At 40.3% G+C, this 22,597-nt stretch overlaps 1 long non-coding RNA gene across 1 annotated transcript in view; it reads right to left on the bottom strand.

Moving 5' to 3' along the window:
- LOC111561888 overlaps positions 1-17,529 on the bottom strand; it is a 66,872-nt gene extending 49,343 nt beyond the window's left edge. Inside the window, exon 1 of the long non-coding RNA XR_002744895.2 lies at positions 14,448-17,529. This is a non-coding gene — a long non-coding RNA (uncharacterized LOC111561888). The remainder of the gene's footprint in view (positions 1-14,447) is intronic.
- Positions 17,530-22,597: the final 5,068 nt, after the last annotated feature.

Below are 22,597 nucleotides of genomic sequence, written 5' to 3' on the forward strand. Positions count from 1 at the left end.
TTATTGGTGAAATTAGTGATCATAAAGAAATGTGGATTTGCTGAAAATACTGTGCAGGCATTCCTGGTGTTGCATGCCCAGGGCAGAAGAATCTTAGAAGCCTCATAACTGTAGCCTTTAGAAGGGCACTCCTGACTTTTAACTGACCCAGTAGTCTCAGATTTGGAAGATTTTGGGGATTTGACTCCTATTAAAAAGATAGATAAATCCTGCCACTATAAATGAACCTTTCATTCAAGAAGCCATCAGAGTACCTGAAAGAATAGAGATCTGGAACTTTGTCAAGCTTATAGAACAGTTTCTTTCACCCCTTTTGTGTCCCATTTGCCTGTGGTTATGGCAGAATTCCATCTGAAACCTGCTGACATTGCATCATCCTACCTGGTAGCAAGGGTATGGGAGAAAAGACCCATGGACCTCACCCAGCTTTAGTTACTGAAGATGTGTTAGACTGGATTATTGTTCAAAACAATCTTATTATCTTATTATCGATTTGTTTGTTAAACACATGCTTCCAGTTTAAAAATTTTTTTTTAATGTTTTTATTTTTGAGAGAGATGGAGTGCGAGTGGGGGAGGGGCAGAGAGAGAGGAAGACACAGAATCTGAAGCAGGCTCCAGGCTCTGAGCCGTCGCCAGAGAGCCTGACCTGGGGCTTGAACTCATGGACTGTGAAATCATGACTTGAGCTGAATGAAGTCGGACGCTTAACCGACTGAGCCACCCAGGCGCCCCCACGTACTTCAAGTTTTGTTTGTGGGGTTATGGCTTCATTCTTTTCTCTCCTCCCCATCCCCAGCCTCCTCCGCCTCGTGTAAGAAGTATACTTCCCCATGCTTTGACTTTAGGATGGTCACAGGACATGCTTTAGCTAATGTGATGTTAATATTCATGACAGAAGCAGGGGCTTAAAACATGCTTGGGCAGAAGGCTCGCCCTCTCTCATCTCTGCCAAGACCATGAAAAGAACATGGCGGTGTTCTGGGATAAGGAATCTGAGAAACAGGGAGCAGACCTGGATCCAAACCACAGCACAGAGTTGGCCAGCCAACAGCAGAGCCGTGGCAGTGGACCCACAGAAAGACAGAGTGTTTTTATTGAATGCCCCTGAGATTCTGTCATTATTATGTGGCAATTACTGACTGGTATATGAGGCTACCAATATTGACCCCCCCAAACCTAATAATCATGAATGTCCAAATCAGATTAGGTAAGTAGGCACTTTACAAATATTGCTTCATTTAATTTTCATAACAAATCTGGGAGTTAGGCCATATTTTTCTCATTGAACAGATAAAACGATCACAGCTAAGAGACAGAGAACAACTTGGCCCGAATCACAGAGGAGGAACAGAATGAGTTCACTCTAAGGCAGATGGTACAGTCCATTCTCTCCTCCCAACTATCACGGCTCACTCTTAACGACTTGTTCAGGTTGAATTCAACCTTAACTAAAGCTGTTTCCATGAACAGCAAGAGGGACAAAAAGTGAACTCATGAACCAGTGAGGGTCATTCATGTGCACATTCACTTATTCAATACATGTTTAATGAGCACCTGCTATGCATCAGTGCATTGCGGTATGCTCTGGGGATTTACTGAGAAGCAAGACACTGCCCCTGCCCTCACAGGGTTCACACTCTTGTCTTATCACAGATTTGTTAAACACATGCCTCAAGTTTTGTCTGTGGTGTAAGGATTATGGCCTCATTCTTCAACGCTCCAGACAAGACAAAGGAAGTGCCTTGCATTAGACTGTGTGACTTAAAATTTTCTTTGTTAACATTTCTTCATTTTTTTTTTAATTTTTTTTTTCAACGTTTATTTATTTTTGGGACAGAGAGAGACAGAGCATGAATGGGGGAGGGGCAGAGAGAGAGGGAGACACAGAATCGGAAACAGGCTCCAGGCTCCGAGCCATCAGCCCAGAGCCTGACGCGGGGCTCGAACTCACGGACCGCGAGATCGTGACCTGGCTGAAGTCGGACGCTTAGCCGACTGCGCCACCCAGGCGCCCCAACATTTCTTCATTTTTGAGAGACAGAGAGAAACAGAGCATTAGCAAGGGAGGGGCAGAGGGAGATACAGAATCCTAAGCAGGCTCCAGGCTCCGAACTGTCGGCACAGAGCCCGACGCAGGGCTCGAACTCACCAACCGTGAGATCATGACCTGCGCCAAAGTCGGACACCCAACCGACTGAGGCACCCAGGCGCCCCATCCACTGTGTGGCTTTTAATGTGGTGACCACGAACTAGGTGGAATCCACGTCACAACTAATCTCACAAATGCATTCAACTACTAATGATGAACCTGAGCTGTTGCCAGACATGTCTTGCATGTTATGGGTCAGAGAGTTTGAGAAAAATAAAGTTACTCCTACTGTTCTGCAGGGAGGGGGGAGAAAAGCAATGGAATATTGTAATTCTTGTTAATAAACATTATTAAAGCCAGACAATTTCTGAATTTGAGAATAAAAATAATTCATCTACTGAAAGAATGGTAAACCAGGAAAGATTAAAAATTATAATTAAAGAATGGGAATGATATTTGGTATCAGAGGCATCTCAGCAGACTGTCTGAACAGCACACTACACGAGGTAAATTATTTCTACCATAATAATGGTATTTACTCTAATACAATGGCGTGCTAGAAATCTAATTGCAACCTGCCAAGGATTTAAAAACACACAGTGATAATGTAAAAATACAGGAAGAGTAGATATGATCTGTATTTTTAAAAGAACACGGTAATACTACTATATGGTTCAATTTTCAGATATCAGGATTTAATATAATGAGAATAGACAGAGAAAATGAAAATTGGGGAGACTTTTGAATAGGTGCTTTAAGAAGGGGATTTGCGACCGAATGGAAACAGGCTGATTTTGATTACACTTTAATATGAGATAAAGTAAAGATGGGGTAAATCCAAAGTAAAACATAATTATAAGTTTCTGCATAATCCCTGGCAAAAATAGTAAAGATTAGATTCCAGAATTGTGTTAGTGGCTCCGTACGACTTTTACCAATCACAGTTACCCACTGTACATTAGGCATTGTCAGAAAACAGATAAAATATATTCATAGATGGAAATAGTCATAAAGGTATTAATAAGATAACCTGGATTTTAAAGTTCTGAAATAGAAAAAATAATAAATACAGTTTAAAATAGAAAATAATCCACACAAACACCAGAGTGGGAGTTAGGAGACAGAATGCTATGAATTCATTTCTAAGTGAAAAGAAAATTAGGAGCAAACTACTTTTTCTATTAAGAAAGCATGAACACACCATGTTTTATACTATCCCTTGATTTATTTCACAATATCTTGTGCGTATGTTGACGAGTTCCCACGGGAGCACACTTGGATGGGAAGATAGATAGTGAGTCATGCAGGTTAATTAACCAAAAATTCAGAGGTGCAGTCGTAGCTCTACAATGGCGGGGAGAGATGGGCATTAGTCATTTAAACATAAACATAACCCTCAATGTGGACAGAAAAGTCAACAGCCCTTAACTCGATGATAATTGATAGATGCAGTAGCACATACAGGTGAGAATAGTAGCCTCCTTTCAGGCAAATATCCGAGATTTGGAATATCTGATTACGAAGTCTGAAATTGGCCAGGTGTTGATAGAAACGATTCATGAAGTGTGGCCACAATCCATCCTGTACACAATCCATCCTGTACTCTAAGAAACCAACAGCATGACAATAAATCTAGTGATTTTGGTGCCTTTTTTGTCTGTCTACCTCCAACACAGAAGCAGGTGGACATACACAGAACAAGCTTCTACTGAAAACCTTGATGAGTGAGGTAGATACCATCTGCCAATGTTCAGTCGAATGTGCTGTGATGGGTATATTTTGCAGGAATGGAGAGAGAGCGAGCGAGAGTGTGTGTGTGTGAAAGAGAGAGAGAAAGGATATTCTTTTCAGAAATGGATGTGGGCATGTTGCAAAAGAAATTAAAAAAAACAAAAAACAGAAGGCGCTGTAGGTAGGGAAATAGGAGTTAAAAATCACATTCCTACTGTAGGCCACCTCTGAAGAAAGTAGATAACCTTATTCACCTTATTCGTTTCAAGGTGTTTTCAGGGAATATGTAATTAAATAATGATGATATTAATTTCTTATTATTTTAAAAAGGATATGTTATTAATATGTTACTTTCCTGGATTCATTATTACAAATAGTGACATTTGAGGTGGTTGGAGTACTAGAAGACCTAGATATGGCTATGAATTTATCATGTTATAGAAAAATATGTATTTTATTTCTGATTATAGTGGGCAATTTGGATAAGAAGAATCATAAAAAGGAAAAATTGATAAATCTATAATCCTATCACACAGATTATGGGTGCTATGGTTTTTGCACATTTACTTCCAGCACAATTACTGCTGTCTTTCAAAGATATATACATATCACGTGTACAAATTTATGTTCTATTATTTCTTAAGATTATATCAGAGAGATTTTCCTACATGATTAAAACTTGTAATAAAAACATTTTTAGTCGCTGTGTAATATTCTGTTGCATAAATGGGTTCTACCTTCAATGTTCTGTTTATTTATATATTTATATGTATTTATTCTGAGATACAGAATAAACATCTTGTATATCAGAATATTTTCTTAGCAAAGGTCTTCAGCGGTGGAATTCTTGAGTCTTGAGGCTAAATGCTTTCTGTGATGCTAAGGCAGACGTTGGCTAGCTGTTTGCTAGACTTGTTTGATTTTCTTTCTGGGCACAAAGATAGAATATATTTCTCAGCCTTCCTTGCAATTAGGTGCGGACTCAAGAAGGAATTCTTTCCAAAGGAACGTGGGCAGAAGTGATGAAATGAGGTACAGTGCTTCCGGGTGTGGTCCGTAACGACCTCTCACACAGTGCTCGAGCCTCTCTTCCCTCGGCTGCTGGCTGTATGTCAACGCAAGGGCACCAGAGTATCTGGCAGGCTCCCTCTGAAGGACTGTGGGACCGGGGACCCCTGTTTTCCACCGCCTCTAATTGATACTATGTGTGAGAAATAAAATTCTATTATGTTCAGTTACCGATATTTGGGGGTATATACTTTGGTGTTAGCATCATCTTAACTAATGGGAATATTGGCTTTGGAAACGAGGTACAATGCTCTAAGAAACCCTAAAATTTGTAGAATTGGCATTGGGTGGTGAGGTAACTCTATCAGAGGAAGGGGTGATGCAGACCCATGTAACAGTAATACAGTGGTAAAATATGTGTTAAAACTGTCACTGGCAATAGCTCAAAGGTAGATTAAGCACTTACTGAACCTGTAGCTCCAGGGGAAGAGACTGGAAAACAGAATTTTGCGGTAGGTTGGTTGTTACTGGTTGCTATTAGGAGGATGTTAGAAGGAAAAATCAGTCTGTAAATAGCTGGATGATTTTCAAGCAGAAATAAAAATAAATGCGGAGAGAAGAAATGTGGGGCATCAAAAAGCTGGAAAGCTAACTGCTTCCACACCCCGCACAATAGGAAACAAGACTGAAAATGCTTTTAAGTGATGGCCCAGCCACAAAGACCAGATTGAGGGCGTATTCTTCTTGCCCCAGACTGCTGTATGATCTCAAGGATGCTGGCATTAAGCTGTGTAAGTATGTGAGAGAGCCCTTAAGGTGAGGAAGCAAGGAAAGAAATCAGGATTAATAATTACATTTAGGAAAGAATTTGGGGTGGGGTTCCTGGCCTGTGGAACTGAGTGAAAGTAAACGGATTAGAAGCCTACTAAATAAAAACATATTGCCAAAGAAATCAGAAGCCTGGGCTAAAAACGTCTTTGAATGATTAAGCCTGAAAATCATCTTTGGACCCCCAAGCCTACATGAACGAGGAATGAGCTGTTTGGTCCCCCCTGGAGAAAGTGTCCGTTCTCACAGTAAAAATGACCAGATGGAGATGGACTGGGAAAAACCTCCGAGAAGGCAAAACCAGCAACCACGGAGAAAGGTGGACACAGGCTTTTCCTTCTCCTTTTTATTGTCTATGTTTTTTTTTTTTTTTTTTGAGAGAGAGAGAGAGAGAGAGAGAGAGAGAAAGAGAGATAAAGCGTGAGTAGAAGAGAGGTAGAGAGAGAGGGAGACACAGAATCTGAAGCAGGCTTCAGGCTCCGAGCTGTCAGCACAGAGCCTGATGTGGGGCTCAAACTCACGGACCACAAGATCATGACCTGAACCAAAGTCGGACGCTTAACTGACTGAGCCATCCAGGTGCTCCCAGAGGCTTCTTACAGAAAGCAGAAGCAAGCTCAAGGCAAAGCATTTCTCTACCCTAAAGGTACAAGTCTTCAGAATTCTTGCCCAGAACAACTGTTGTAGACTAGTGACTCCTGTGCCCAGAATCTTCTCTTTTTTGAATGGAAGGATTTGTGTGTTTCGTGTGTGTGTGTGTGTGTGTGTGTGTGTGTGTGTTGGGAGGTGGGGTATCAAAAACGCTGTTTGGCAATAAAAAGGGATGACATATGGATACATGTGACAAGATAGATGTACTTCAAAAACATTATGCTAAGTGAAAGAAGCCAGACACAAAAGACCATGTATTGTATGATTCCATTTATATGACAAATGGAAAAAAGGTAGAAAGTAGATTAGTGGTCGCCTGGCCCTTGGTTGGGAGTGAGGAATAATTATAAATGGGCCCCCTCGGGCCTTGGGGAGTGCTGGAAATATTCGAAAGCTGGGTTGTGACAGATGGTTATACAACTCTGTTAATTTAGTAAAAATCTATGGATTGTATACTTAATAGAAGTAAATGTTACGATATGGAAATTCATTTCAATAAACCCTTTTTTGTTTTGTTTTGTTTTTAAACCTACTGGTGAGCATGGAGGAAAACAAGTTCTTTAATACACCAGAAGGGTGAAATTCTGCGTAACCTTTTTGGAGACTTCTAGGAACATAGGTGCTGAAGTTTCAAGGGTTCTGTTCTCTTACCTGGCAATTCTACTCCTGGGAATTCACTCTAAGGAAATAATTGAATACATGCTACCAGTTTGTTTCTTGCAAAGTTGCTTACAATATCGAATAGCTGAAATGATTTAAAGGTTCTATCAACAGGGGTCTAAATACCTTAGAATATATCCAAACATTGAAATGGCCTACCACGCTGGTTTTTACTGTGGAGATCTTAATGTATTTACGTGGAAAAACTATCCAAAAACAACAACAAACATGCAGTTTTCTTTTTTTTTTTTTTTTTTTAATTTATTTTTGGGACAGAGAGAGACAGAGCATGAACGGGGGAGGGGCAGAGAGAGAGGGAGACACAGAATCGGAAACAGCCTCCAGGCTCCGAGCCATCAGCCCAGAGCCTGACGCGGGGCTCGAACTCACGGACTGCGAGATCGTGACCTGGCTGAAGTCGGACGCTTAACCGACTGCGCCACCCAGGCGCCCCTGAACATGCAGTTTTCAAGTATGGTGTTTACAGGCAAAATATGGGCCCATTTATGTTTACAAAACCATGGACGTGTAAATATACCACATTTTACCCTTCCTGAAACGTGTGAATTTTTTTCAGCCGCTGTATGTTATCAGGAAAATAGCAACAAAACATACGTGTTGTAAATAAGCTCACGGGAAAGTAAAATAAAAATCAGATTAAAACTTCATGCCCTGGATATGTTTGTATGTGTGCATTAATTTGTCTGGTTTGAAAGTAGTTAAATTTACATTCACGTGTGTCATTCATTTGATGTGAAATAACCCATCTGACGTGCATTTTTATATTTTAATCTCTGTGACACTGATGAAGTAAATCCTACCATTCATCTTCATTGAATTTTTTCTTTGGACTGATTTTAATTAGTAAGTAGCACCATAAATAAAATCTGGCCTGTGCTCTGGAGGAGATGCTACTGTCATACAATGTTTAGTCTCAGGTGTTTAATGAAATAAGCTAAGATAGTCAGATGTGGCTTGGATTAAGGGTTACTCTTCCAGCTCTTACCCTTCAAAAGCACCTGAAAAAAACTGAAAAGAAGGTGTTCAGAGGCTAGATTCTCACCATCAAGTAAAGGCAGAAAGAACTGACAAATTTTTATATCAAATCGCCTGGAAAAAGTAAATGTGACTCTAATAGCTCTTTTTCACAGTCTGTTACAAAAACATTTGCTTCAGAGATTTACAATATTCGTTGATAGGTGCTACGATCCAAAAGTAAAGTAACTTTCTGTACACATATCAATAAAATCTGGGATGAAAATGAGTAAATCTATCAGGTCGTGTGATCAGTTTTCCGAACAGATTAAAGCCATTATTGGGGACATACAACAGAAAACAATGATTCCCTTAAAAGGCAATGATTTTCGGAGCTCGTCTGACATTAAGCAGAAGGGCTTAGGCTGTGTGTTAGAAAGTTAGAAACTGCTTTGCAGTTTATTTCAAAAAAGGCACAAACATAGTATATTGGTGGGCAATCTAAGTTCCAGGTCATGTGGGTCTCAACAGAAAACTATCAGTTTAAAATAATAAAACCTGAATTGAGTAGTGTCTGACAGACGAGTAATTAGACATTGTTTGGAAACAATGAATATTCATGATAATAAAAATAGGGTATGTAGATGTGAGGAAGAGAGAAATATATGGATATGAAGCACAGAACATTAAATGCCTGAAAACAGAAAATACTGAGGCTACTTGAAGTACTGAACCTTTTGTTTTATTTAATATAAGAAACTACTCTTCCTCTGGGTCTTTCTGTAAAAAGGAAGATTAAGGGCTTGTTTTGCAATTTACTATGAAACTATCATACATTTTTAAACAGACAGGGAGTATTTAGGGTTGTATCATCATTTCCAACAGGTTACCATTTTCCCCTAGCTTCAATATCTCATAGAAATGTCCTCTCTTTGGGCTGGACCGTATGTTGTGGCATCTTATTCTTATTTCCTTAGATCAGATGTTGTTTTTAAACTTTGACTTTGAAGCAGGAGACATTTTCTTAAGAGGAGATCCTAGGGCCAGGGGCAGCCAAAGGGTTGGGCATCTCAAGGTCACCGTGACTGTCCCTTTTCCCCAATATTGACTCACGCCCTTCCTTCATTGTTACTTTGGCCTTTAGGACAGAGGTCCCAAGCTTTGATTGCACATTGGCATCACCTGCCGAGATTGAAAATCATGTTAGCTGGTCTCACCATCAGCAAGTCAGATTTAATTGGCCTGAGGTGGGCCATCAGGACTCGGTGTCCCCATGCGATGCTAATGTGGATGCAATGGTGGACCCATTGCTCGGGTCAGCAGTTTTCAGGATGTGATCCTGGACAGGCAGCAGAGCAGGGGGCTTCAGCCCAGATTTCCCGCATCGGTAACCTTGGGAGGGGGCCCTTCAGGTGACCTGATGCAGGCTCTCGCTTGAGAATCACTGCTTAAAGAAGCGGCTGATAATGTAAGAGGATTTTGAAGTCTTCCCCCCCCCCCCCCGCCCAGGGGTGTGTTCCTTTACAGATTTGACTGTGTGACTGATGACAGCACATGAAGTATGTCCATTATGAATGCTTTCCCTGATTCTTCCTCTGAATTGAGGATTTGGGGCCTTGCCTGCTACGTGGGAGTAGACACTAGGGAAAAGATGTCATGAGCTGGTGGCCTTCCATATCTTTTGATAATGTCCTGAAGATTGAATCTGAAAAGGAAATCTTACAGCTGCTGAGCAACTAAGGTTTTTTCTTTTCTTTTCTTTTCTTTTCTTTTCTTTTCTTTTCTTTTCTTTTCTTTTCTTTTCTTTCTTTTCTTTTCTTTTCTTTTCTTCTTTTCTTTTCTTTTCCTTTTCTTTTCTTTTCTTTTCTTTTCTTTTCTTTTTCTTTTCTTTTTTAAGGTTCTGGAATTGTTTACTATGATCACTGGAACCCTGCATCTAATTAAGACCCCTACCCAAAGAAATTGTTTGATAAGAATAAATTTCAAGGGAACACTAAATATGCCTTCTCTCCTGGCGGTAGACTCTCCAAATAAGATAAGCTTCTTCAGTAATAGTGTAGTTTGTCCCTGTATTATGTTCCTTTCTGTGTCTTTTACATATCATATTAGTGTCCTATCATTGTTAGAACAAATAATCACAAGTTGGGTCAGAATCCTGAGATGGGTTTACGCTGGGCCCAAATCAAGGTGAGGGCAGGGCTTCGTTCTTTCAGGAGGCCCCGGGGGAGAATCTGTGTCCTTGCCTTTTTCAGCTTCTAAAGACTGTCTGTATCTCTTGGCTTGCGGGCCCCTCCTCCATCTTCAAAACCAGCAGGGTAGCATCGTTAAAGCTCTCTCTGACTCTTATCCTCTTTTTCTGTTGTCCCATCTCTTTTCTGATCCGTGAGCCTCCCTCTTGTAAGGAGCTCTGGGATTATCCTCAACTCGTCCAGATAATCCAGGAGAATCACCCATCTCAAGAATCTTAGTTAACTTCATTGTATCTAGAAAGTCCTTTTTGCCATGTAAATTTCACAGATTCTGGGGATTAGGATGTGGACGTTTAGAGGGGGCATTATTTATCCACCATACATATCGAGAGACAGAAGAAATTAGGGGACTTTTTTTTTTTTTAAGTTTATTTACTTATTCTGAGAGACAGAGAGTTCACACAGGAGAGGGGCAGAGACAGAAGGGAGAAGGAAAGAGTCCCAAGCTGGCTCTGCACTGTCAGCGCAAAGCCCCATGTGGGGCTTGAACCCACCAACTGTGAGATCATGACTTGAGCCAAACTCAAGAAGCAGACGCTTACCCAATCTGAGGCACCCAGGCGCACCATTGAGAAGTAGTCCTTGGGGAGATCCACAAGGTAGTAAACTTCAAATTGCTATGTGCTTAAAAATCATTTGAGAATTTGTAAAAAGTGCATAGTCCTGAGCCCTGTCCCCAGAGATTCTGACTCAGTGGTTTAGTTTTGGGGATCTACATTTTACATGCTAGTACATTCATGTTCTCCCCTCCCGGAGGTGATTCAGTACAGGTAATCCACAGACCATACCTGGAGAGGCTGCCAGCCCGGCAGCCGGGGAAACACAGATCCTGAGACGCCTCTACAGAGCATCACTATTAACTCTGGTAAACATCAGAATTACTTACTAGAGGGAACTGTGAAAAACAGAGTTTTCCTGAGCCCCACTCTAGGCAATTGTGATCCCAGAGGTCTGGAGAGGGCCAGCACATGTGTTTCTGAAAAAAAAGAAAGAAGGAAAGAAGGAAAGAAAAGAAAGAAAGAAAGAGAAAGAAAGAAAGAAAGAAAGAAAGAAAGAAAGAAAGAAAGAGAAAAGAAAAGGAAAAAAAGAAAAAAACAAATCCTTCCAGGTAAATTGTTACTGAGCACGATTGCCCCAACCTCAGTAAAATTCCTCAGTGTTCTTGGTAGTTTTACTTGATGGAGCTCTACCAAGGACGTCTCCTATTTTCCTGTATTTAAAAAAATGACGTTACTAGCTAATATTCTTTTTCTTTGTGACTGATTAAACTATGGATCATGTTAATTCCTTATTTTCTGTCCCCAAAGCCTTTCTCAGAGCCTGGCCTACAAAGGGCACCCCATAAATGTTTCTGGAATGAATCAATGGTTCTCAGACTTTACCCTGTGTCACAATTACCCAGAAGGCTTGTTAAAACACAGATGGCTGGGCTTTGCCCCCAGAGCTTCTGACTTTAGTAGGCTTGGGTTGGGCCCAAGAATGCATTTAATTTTTTAAAGTTATTTATTTATTTAATTTGAGAGAGAGAGAGAGAGAGAGAGAGAGCAAGCAGGGGGGAGTCAGAGAGAGAGACAGAGAGAGAGAGAGAGAGAGAGAGAGAGAGAGAGAGAGAGAGAATCCCAAGTAGGCTCTGTGCTATCAGTGCAGAGCCCAACTCAGGGCTCCAACTCAACCAATCTCGAGATCATGACCTGAGCTGAAATCAAAGCCTGAGGCTTAACCGACTGCGCCACCCAGGCAGTCCTAAGAATGTGCATTTAAAAACAAGTTCCCTGGGGCGCCTGGGTGGCGCAGTCGGTTAAGCGTCCGACTTCAGCCAGGTCACGATCTCACGGTCCGCGAGTTCGAGCCCCTCGTCGGGCTCTGGGCTGATGGTTCAGAGCCTGGAGCCTGTTTCCGATTCTGTGTGTCTCCCTCTCTCTCTGCCCCTCCCCCGTTCATGCTCTGTCTCTCTCTGTCCCCAAAATAAATAAACGTTGAAAAAAAATAAAATAAAAACAAGTTCCCAGATGATCCTGGGGCTGCTGGTTGGGAGATCACACTTTGGGATCACTGGAATAGATATAGTTTGATTGTTAAAGTCCTAATTCTTTTATAATAAAATGAAAATTTTTATATGTGGTTGAGGGATTTAAAACTCTTCCCAGTTTTTGAATTGTCCTCACTTTTTTTCATTATTTCTATTTTTCTCCTTTAAAAATTATATCCTCTAGAAATTGAAGAAGTAAATCATATTTCTCCAGTAATAGCTACCTTATAATGTTTTATTGTTTATTTCTTCTCTGTATGTGAATTCTCCAGTGACAAAACAATTGAAAATATTTGGGGAGTTCCTGTTGCTAAAGAATGTTTTCAAACTTGTATCTTCAGCATTGTGTCTACATAATAATCTAACTGTAAATTATCTTTTAGCCTGAAACTTTAGTTTGATTTGCATTTTTGCATGGTTTGTTCTTTGATTTTTTGGGGGTGGGTGGGTTATAGTCCTCAAAGAGGGTGAAAACATAAAGGAAAAAAGTCACGTATTATGAGACCAGTTACCTCTAGAAACACATCACAATTAAGAAAGATAAGTCTTACTGAGCCATTTGTCCAATTTTCCTGAGACTTGGCAGTGCATACTTTTAATTATAGAAATATAAAATTCATCCAGTATATATTTTTCAGGAAATTTTATGTCTTTAGAAGAAAGCTGATTTCCCCCCTGCATTTATCTAGCTAGAGATCATATGTAGGGGATTGATAGCCCTTATATATACTTCTTCAACCTAAGAAAGACTTCTTATGATTTAAAGGCAGCTTTCCTTATTCTTGCAAAATTATAACAGTATGCTTTCCTCATAAAATACTCCTTGAAGGGTACATCAGCCTTGCAGACAGCCTTATGCTTTTGAATCTGGGTGTAGTAAGTTTCTGGCAGTGAAGTAATAAAAAGTATTGATTTTATTTATTTTACTCCCATGAAAGGGCTGCATAACTGGACTGACGGAATGGAGGGTTACTAAAAATATTTTTTAGGGCTGGGAAATTTTAATCTTGTAGATAGTGCTGAATTTGACTATAATGTTGGGCTGAAAGGAGGCATCTTACAAACAAACTTATGCAATGGCTATTAGTTGTCAATACACTTTTATTGAGTGCATGCCGTATTTTCAGCACTATGTTAAATCGTCTTCTATCTTGAGGGTTTTTTTTTTTTTTGCCTCGTGCATACCTTTAAAAGATACACGTTGCCAAAAAAATTGGTAAAAATATTTTCTATCATCACCCAAAGTAGGTATATTCAAGTAAAAAAAATTTTATGATATAATTTGCATGCAGTGAAAAGCACAGATCATAAATGTACAATTAGATAGATTTTGACACAGGCATACGTGCCTGTAATAGAGACCCTTGGTGATCAAGATACAGACATTTCCGTCACCAAGAAGATCCCCCCAGACCCCTTCCCGATCAATTCCCCTCCCTCCCACAAACAGTCACTGATCTGATTTCTGTCTATTCACTCTGTGTCTGGCTTCTTCCACAGCTTTTGAGATTCACCCCTGATGGGTGTGTATCAGCAGTTAGTTCCTTTGTATTGCTGAGTAGTACTCCGTCCTCCTAGGAGGCCTGGGCTTCGCAGGCAGCATCTAAGGACTCTCCTTTATTTCATCCTCTCCTCGTGTGTTGAAGCCATTTTTCCTTGAATTGCAAGTCCTGGACTTCCTTCATCAGTATCACTACAGCCCTATTATTACTTGATCTTATTAGATCAGAATTTAAATGCAGGCTGGAGGAGCTGGTATTTCTAGCAAGCTCTCTATGGAATGCTGATTACATTAGTGATTGACATTATTGCCTTAAGCAAATATTTTGTGAATATGAGGGGTTAAGGAAAGGGCTAGAAGAATACGAAACAGAGTGGCCAAATTGTTCCCAGTAATTCAGGCTGATGGATTGAACTAAGCAGGTTTCCAAGATTTGTGAGGTGGTGGGAAGGCGGGGGGTCCTGGAGGCCAGGCCTAATTAATTAGACGGGAGACAGAGAACTGGATCTGAACAGGTTACCACTCTCTTCTGAGCTTGAAACAACAGATTTGGGCAAAACAGAGGAAGAAAAGGGGAGAAGGGAAGAAAGCAAGACTGTTACTTTGCAGCGTCTCAAAGGGAGAGAACACAGGTTTCCATTTACCTAAAGAACCAAAGCCTTTCTTTGCTTTTCTTGATTATTCTCCTCCCACCTGCTGCCTCCCCAAAGGCTGCCAAGCTCACCTGTGTTTTCCTTGTTGTTGCCTCCCAGCAGAAATGTGAGTGCAGCTCAAAACAGAGCAAGTGTATCAGTACTCCTGAATCACTGGTTGAAAAACACAGCCCGCAGAACAGGACCTTTTCTCTCCTGTACAGCGATAAGATGCTTAAATACCAACGTGATAAGAACAAGATAAATAATAGCAACAAGCCCTGTGATGCACTCAAAAATGGCAGGCTGGTGCCACGTACTGTCCAATGAAATGTTCTGAATGATCTAGGGGCTGGGAGGAAGTATATACTTTTCATTTATACAATTTATTCTTTTCAAGTGCCGAACTGCTATGAAACATTCCCAACACTGCGGTGAAGTGTCTGGCTACCTCATGCTTGCAGTCAACTGCGCAGACGCTGCGCACAGATAGACACGAATCTCGTATTTCATCTTTGTTCAGTGCAGCTGGGGGCACCTGTTCTCGGTGGCCACGGGCACCCAGCAGTCCTGGAGGGCGGGGCTCAGAGCGTCTCTGGCTGGGCTGTGTCCACAGGCCAATGCAGCCCACTGTCTACTCATCTCGGGCCTTTTCTCCTGCCTTCTCAGGGCTGGGGGAGGGCCCAGACGAGGTAACCGAAGCCATTCTGACCATTAACCTAGCTAGACCTTTCTTCTTCCTCAAGAGAAAAGCTTTTGCCTATACTTGGGTCCATTGGGTATTTTGAAACATAGGGTATGTCACACATCGTTACTGGAATATATTCTAACAAAAATACAAAGAAATCTTCACTTGCATTCAGTATCTGATTGTTAGTAATAATATTACTATCTCTCATTATGCTATATTGACATTTTAAAGTTATTATATTATGCTTATAAATAAGTAATTACATTAATGTAGTAATGTCTGAGAGAAGGAATATACCAATATAAAACTTTAAAAAACCCAGTAGGTTACTTTAAAACATTTTATTTATTTATTTTTTAAATTCAAGTACAATCCACATACAGTGTTATATTAGTTTCAGGTGTACGATATAATGATTTAATAATCACGTGTAGGTTACTTTTGATTACGTTTAAATTTAAACTGTTTGAATATTTGAAATTTGAATGTGATACATCGAATATTCAAATATATTTGAATTGTGCATATGAGTCTTTTAAAATTCAAAATGTTAAAGTTCTGTCCACAGAAAAGACCCAGTAGCAATGACAGTCCAGTAATGATGAGAATGTTAGCATTCAGACTACAGTCTCAGAAAAAGGAACTGGGGATTCTTGGAGAGATCTGGTTCCAGGTGTGGAGTGGCAAATGACAAACTGAGACTAGATCATCTTGTTATGCTGGAAGGCAGGGAATCTGCCCACTGCCTAAAAGTGGACAATTTTACCATCAACAAGAAAAGCAATGGCAACTGATCAAAACACAATAATGAAATAAATATCCCTGAATTCATAATGATACTCAAAAGAGAAAGCCAAAGTAACAAACATAATTCACTTATCACTATTGGCCATAGTCTATTAACTTGTTCTCTGAAAATTAGTAATTAACTGGAAAAGTAAGCCTTGATCTGCCTTCCATGTGAAAACTCTATTTTCAAAATTTTATAATATAGCCCTAGTTAATGAGGGAGAGTTTTCTTACACAAGTATTCTAGCTAGTAAATGTAGAAGAAATGATAAAATTAGAAAAATTCACCCTTTTACATCTAATGAAATAACTGATTCAGGCAATAAACATTTATGGATGCTAAAACTAAGAAGCAAAATATAAATGAGGAACTAGATATTATTCCAAGGGAGTCAGAAGGTCAGCCAACAACTTTACAGCCAGGAATCAGGCAGTCCCCATCTGGATCTGCAGATCAATCAGTGTCATTAAAGGCAAGGCAAATAGATACTATGCACGTCCTTGTGTGATGTCATATGAAATACATAGGAGCATCTGTGAAGCATCCATGGAAAAATGTTCACCCTGAATCTAATCAAGGCTTTAAATCTATAGGAAACGTGTTGAAAAAATCAGCAAAGCCCAGAATGTTACGGAACAACTGACCCAGTCTCTTTAAGAGGGCATTGCTTGAGGGGCACTTGGGTGGTTCAATCAGTCAAGCGTCTGACTCTTGCTTTCAGCTCAGGTCGTGATCTCAACGTCGTGAGACTGAGCCCTGTGTTGGGCAAGGAGCCTGCTTGGGATTCTCTCCCTCTCCGCCCCCCCCCCCTCAAAAATAAACTTAAAAAAAAGAAGGTATCATTTGAAAAGAGGATGATAATGGAGATGAACATGCGAGATAAAAAGAAACTTAAGAGACACCTCAATCTCAACAGCAGCAGCAAAAAAATGCCCCTCTTGCGGAACATGTAGCTGGCTGGTGATTCCTGCATCCATCCCTTCCTGAATTCTCTGCCCTCCCGTTCCTGCACCATTGAAATCCAGAGGGCATAAGTTCGTGAAACTAATAGCAAGTAGAGCGGCATAAACAGAAATAGTTCTTACTATAAATGGAGCCTGTCTGAGGCAGTCATGGATTCTGGGGTGTCACAGAGTCCAATGGTGTAATAAAAACCAGATAATTTTGTGAACAATAACAGTTATAGTTACATATGCTGAGATAAAGTAGTCAAATCTCATGCTGTATGTTGGAAATTATTGTGCCCTGTGCTGCAGGCATCTAAAAAGAAATTTCCCCGAACTGTGTGTAGAATATTAAGTCTATTAGAACTCTCCTAAGTATCAAATACAGGTAGCTTGGTGGCAACAGTGGTCCAAAATACAAACCCCATTTAATCAGGCTTCTCTGTTTAAAATTCAGACCATGTTTATATATGTGTACATGAGTGTATGTGTGTGTATGTGTATCTGGTTTTATTTAACTTGTCACACTGACAGAATTATCTGACATTTTTTAAAATGTTTATTTGGATGAATTTGTTAGTGAATCATAGCTAGATGCTGAACAATTCCAAGTTAATAGCAGAGATCAAGTATCTTTAAAAGGAATATCAGGGTTGGGGCGCCTGGGTGGCGCAGTCGGTTGAGCGTCCGACTTCAGCCAGGTCACGATCTCGCGGTCTGTGAGTTCGAGCCCCGCGTCAGGCTCTGGGCTGATGGCTCGGAGCCTGGAGCCTGTTTCCGATTCTGAGCCTCCCTCTCTCTCTGCCCCTCCCCCGTTCATGTTCTGTCTCTCTCTGTCCCAAAAATAAATAAAAACGTTGAAAAAAAATTAAAAAAAAAAAAGGAATATCAGGGTATAAAATAAACTTAATTATGTAACATACCATAATCTCCCTAGATTTGTGATTGTTTCTACTTTTTATTTATTTATTTTTGGTTGCAGATTCCTTTGAGAATCTTACTAATATTTGGGATTCTCTTCAGAGAAAGACATAAACGGGTGAAAACTAGTCAACAATTTCAGAGAACTTCAGACAACTTTTCACCACCACCACCACCCCCCCCCCCCACCACCCCGGTAGAGATTGCATCTTCCAAAGATGGCCACAGAAATAGTTTCCATCCCACACACTCTTCTGCAACGTGACTTGCTGCTCTCTGATCAAGAGGCCAAAATCAAATTCTTCTCCCTTTGCTTTTGGGAAGACCTGAGTGATTCACTGAGACAAAAGAATACAGAAGAAGCAATATTCTGGAACTTCCAAGATTAGATCATAAGGAGCTACCACCTGGGACTTTGAAACACTCACTCTTGGGATCCACCCTCTCAGGACACTTCATCTCTGAGTGTAGCCACCATGCTGTGAGGGTCACAAACTAGAAGGAGAGGCCACATTTGGCCACTCGGGTTGACACATTCAGCTGAGCTCACAGTCAGCAATGAGCATCAGTGCCGGTCCTGTGAGGGAGCCATCTTGGACACCCAACCCGGTTGAACTCTCAGATGATTCAGCCCCAGCCAATATCTGCCTGCAGCTACATGACAGGCACCATGAGAGAGCTGCTCACCTGAGCCCAGTTGACCCACAGAACCATCAGTGATAATAATGATTTGTTGTCTTAAGCCACTAAATTTTGGGGTGATTTGTTACATAGCAATAGACAACTATAACACCCACCTACCCCTGTTGAGAACCACTGCTCTTAATGATTTATTGACAAAAAGGAGATCAAATTAATAGATTGTAGTTAAAAATTCTTAGGTCCAATAATTTACTAGCTGTATATTTGTGTGTCTTATAAAAATCACTAAATTTTTACAGCATTTAGCTGTGTTCTGATTTGAGTGGTTCGTTTTTTTTTATTTCATTTGTAAATGAAATAAATCAACTACAGTAGAACTGGCTCTTTGAGGGGTTTCCTGCTACAACCAGTAATTCTTATACAGTGTCTGGTATCATTCTACATTGGATTCGGATGATTCTCACAATCAATTTCTCCTCCCTTCTTCTCTTTCCCCCTCTCTTCTGCTCCTCTCCCATGCCTACCCACCCACATACATGTGTCAATACCTTAAATCCTTGTATTCCCAACTGACTGCCTAACATTGACTGCTTTGATTTGAACGCCAGACAACACTGAGAAGAAAAACCTTTTGAAAATAATTGTTTCTAGGCCTTCGTCCAGAAATTCCACTTTTGGATGTTTTCTTCCTTAACAGTGAATGGTTAATTCAGATAAAAATTGAGTTACAAAATGTTTATCACAGCATCGCATATAATAGGAGGATAATTGGAAATAATCTCAATGTACAGTTATAAGAGGCTTAATAAATGATGGCATTCCTATGCTACAGAATACTATGTAACAATTAAACCGAGATAAAAATACTTATACCGACATGGAGATTCAGGATATTAGCAGATGTGATGTGAGCAACGCTTTAAATGTACTCGCAGAGTTTGGCCTGGCTTCTAGAGCGCCTGTGATCTACCATGAGGCAACGGCCATCTGTCCAGGGGATCACTGGTCCCGGAGTGAGGGACATGCAGAGCAGACCTGAACTTGAAGCAGGGTCAACTCAGCCAGGGCACATACCAATGAATGAGAAATGAATGTTTGCTGTTGAGAGTCATTGAGGTTTTGTGGATTGTTATGTGAAAATCTGACTAATCTGATTCGTCACTCAGTTATGCTGATGTTTGTGTAGCTCTCCTATGGTAAAAATACAGAAATGGGAGATCTCATTAGATGTAGAAAGAAGTGATATGGATTACCCTAGGTAACCAGTAATGTAATATATTTATACTGCTTTACGAATATAGTCGTAAGTTTGAGAGGAGTCTATTTGTCGTTCTCACCGACCTGTTCACATGCCCTGCAATGGCGTTTGCGGTGGACTTGTCTAAAATTATGCAAGCTACTCGGTTGATGTTAAAATGAATGAGCCAAACTTCTACGCGTCTCCTTTCCTTTATACTCTTGTCTGATGTTTGGTGTCACATGTCACTGTATGCATTTCTGTCTGTGGCTTCCAAGTCTTGAAATGCAAATGTATTTTTACACAAAATGGGAATCTTTGGTTGATATATAACGTTGCTGTGGGGAGCGTTTTAAACCCATATTAACTTGGTGCCATTTTCCATAAGTGTTTAGACTCCGGTTCTGTTGGCGAAGGTGTATCATTTCCTTAAAGCAAGGTTTTTAGCGGTGGCACCATCGACATTTAGGGTCAGATAATTACTTACGGGTGGCTGTCCTGTGCATTTTACTATTTTAGCAGCATCCCTGGCCTCTATACACACTAGATGCCTGTGGCACCCTCCGGATCCCTGCTCTCCTCTCCCCACCGTGTGCAGTAATTGACCATCAAAAATGTCTTCAGACTTTTCTCTATGTTTTCTGGATGGCAGAGTCACCCAGATGAGAACCACTGCCTTAACAAGTGAATTTTAATGCAGTGGTTGTCATCCCCAGCTGCAAGTTATAATAATCTAGCAAGCTTGTAAAAAATATCTTATTTTGAAGTAATTTCAAAATTGCTGAAAAAGGCAATAATGGCACAAAGAACTCTTGCGTACCACTTATTAACCTTTGCTAGATGTACTTCTTCATTCTTTTTCTATATGTATGCATAGATCCTTTTTTTCTGGATCATTTGGGAATAAGCTGCAGACAGTATGACCCCCTGCCCCTTGATATTCAGTGTTTATTTCCTGGAAACAAGGATATTCTGTCACATAATCATACTATGAGTAACAAAAATAAGAACTTGAAGATTGATAAAATACTATTACCCAATACTCAAGCTTTGCCAAATATCCCCCAAATGACTGTTTTTTTCACAGACCGGGACACTTGTTATATTTTGTTGTCATATTTTTTTTTCAGTCTTCTTTAGTCTGGAACAGTTCCTCAGCCTTTTGTTGGTTTTTTTATAACCTCAATATTTTTCAGGAGTACACACAACTTTCTTTGGAGAATGGGTCTCAATTTGGATGTGTCCACTCTTTCCTCATGATTAGATTCAGGTTGTGCAGTTTAGGCAGGAACATTATGTGAGTGAGGCTGCAAGCTTTCTAGCACATCTCAAGAGCCACAGGGTGTAGGTTAATCCCTCTATTGGTGATACTAACACTGATCATTGGGTTAAGGTGGCATATTCGTTTCCTAGGGCCACCATAACAAATTACCACAAATCACATGGCTTCAAACAAGTTGTCAGGACTGTATTCCCCCTGGAAAGTCTAGGGTATAATCCTTCCTTGAGTCTTCTGGCTTCTCATAGCAGTCGGCGTTTCTCGTAGCTTCTCTGCCTCTATATTCACATGGCCTTCTCCTCCTTCTCTCTGTCCATGCCTTCTCCCCTTCTGTCTCTTATAAGGACACTTGTCATTGTGTTTAGGGCTCGGGTAATTCAGAATGATTTCATTAAATCTTTAATTATGTCTGCAAAGACCCTGTGTGCATGTGAAAGGTCACATTCACAGATCCTGGGGGTTAGGATGTAAACATATCTTTTAGGGGACACCTTTCAAGCCAATACAGATGGTGCCTGCAGACTTTTTCACTGTAAATTTACTGTTTTCCCTCTGTCATTAGGATGTCATTTGTGGGGAGATGCTTTGAGATGATGTAAATATTCTTTCTATTCCTCATCAAACTCTTAACTATTGGTTTTAGCATCTATTGATTATTCTTGCCCAACTGGTGATTTTCTAATTGTATTATTCCTTCCACATGTATAAGTTGACATTCTTTCATAAGAACTTTTCCTTCCTCCCTCCCTTTCTCCCTTCCATCTTGCTTCCTTCCTCTCTCCCTCCCTTTTTCCTTCCTTCCTTCCTTCCTTCCTTCCTTCCTTCCTTCCTTCCTTCCTTTGAATATATCAATATATATATTTTATTCAGTGGATTCTAATCTATTATTGCTATTACTTGACTTTCATATTCAAATTTTCCAGATGTGGCCAGCAAGACCCCTGTCAAGCAGAGTTGTGTGTGCTTTGACACGACTCCCATCATTCTTTGAGCAATTTTCTACTTTCTGGCACAAGAAAATGTTCCAAGCTCATCTTACATTTTCCCCACCCCGGCCCTGGAATCAGTCATTTCATAAGGATCCTTGGTTAGAAACCAAAATCTGGGTGTTTGAGAAATTTTTCTCCAAATTGTATATCCATTTTTATTGGCAAAAAATAAACAGTTTAATAAAAAATAAATCTGACAATAACAACTGTTAAGGAGGATGTAGATCCACTGGGACCAATCCTAGTGGGAATTAAAATGATAAAGTTTGAAAAACTTTCTAATGTAGTCTGTCCTGGTCTCTGAGGTGCAGGGGAGAGCTTCAGCTTTACCCTCATATTCTAGGATTCTCTCACTGGTGTCTTAATGCTTGAACAGATGTTAGTTGTTCTTGTGAGGGGGAGAGAAGTCAGGAACATCCTATGTCACCATCTTGGTGATGTCATGCCCTGGGATTTTTAAATACAATTTTTGAGCCCCTCTTCCAGAGATTGTAATTCACAAGTCCTGGGGTAGGGCCCAGAAAGGTGTGTGCATGTGTATATGTGTGTGTGTGTGTGTGTGTGTGTGTGTGTGTGTGTGTGTGTAAGATTTCAGGTAATTCTGTAGCAGAGCAGTTTGTAGGAGCTACTACCCTAATGCCTTTAAACCATGATTTATACTGCATTCTTCAAAGCACATTTGTTTATCTAAGGGAATAAACACTTGCCTCATACTTTAATTACTGGATACCAGAAAAACCAAGCAAGAT

Source organism: Felis catus, chromosome C1, assembly GCF_018350175.1.
Source record: "Felis catus isolate Fca126 chromosome C1, F.catus_Fca126_mat1.0, whole genome shotgun sequence".
Classification (NCBI taxonomy): domain Eukaryota; kingdom Metazoa; phylum Chordata; class Mammalia; order Carnivora; family Felidae; genus Felis; species Felis catus.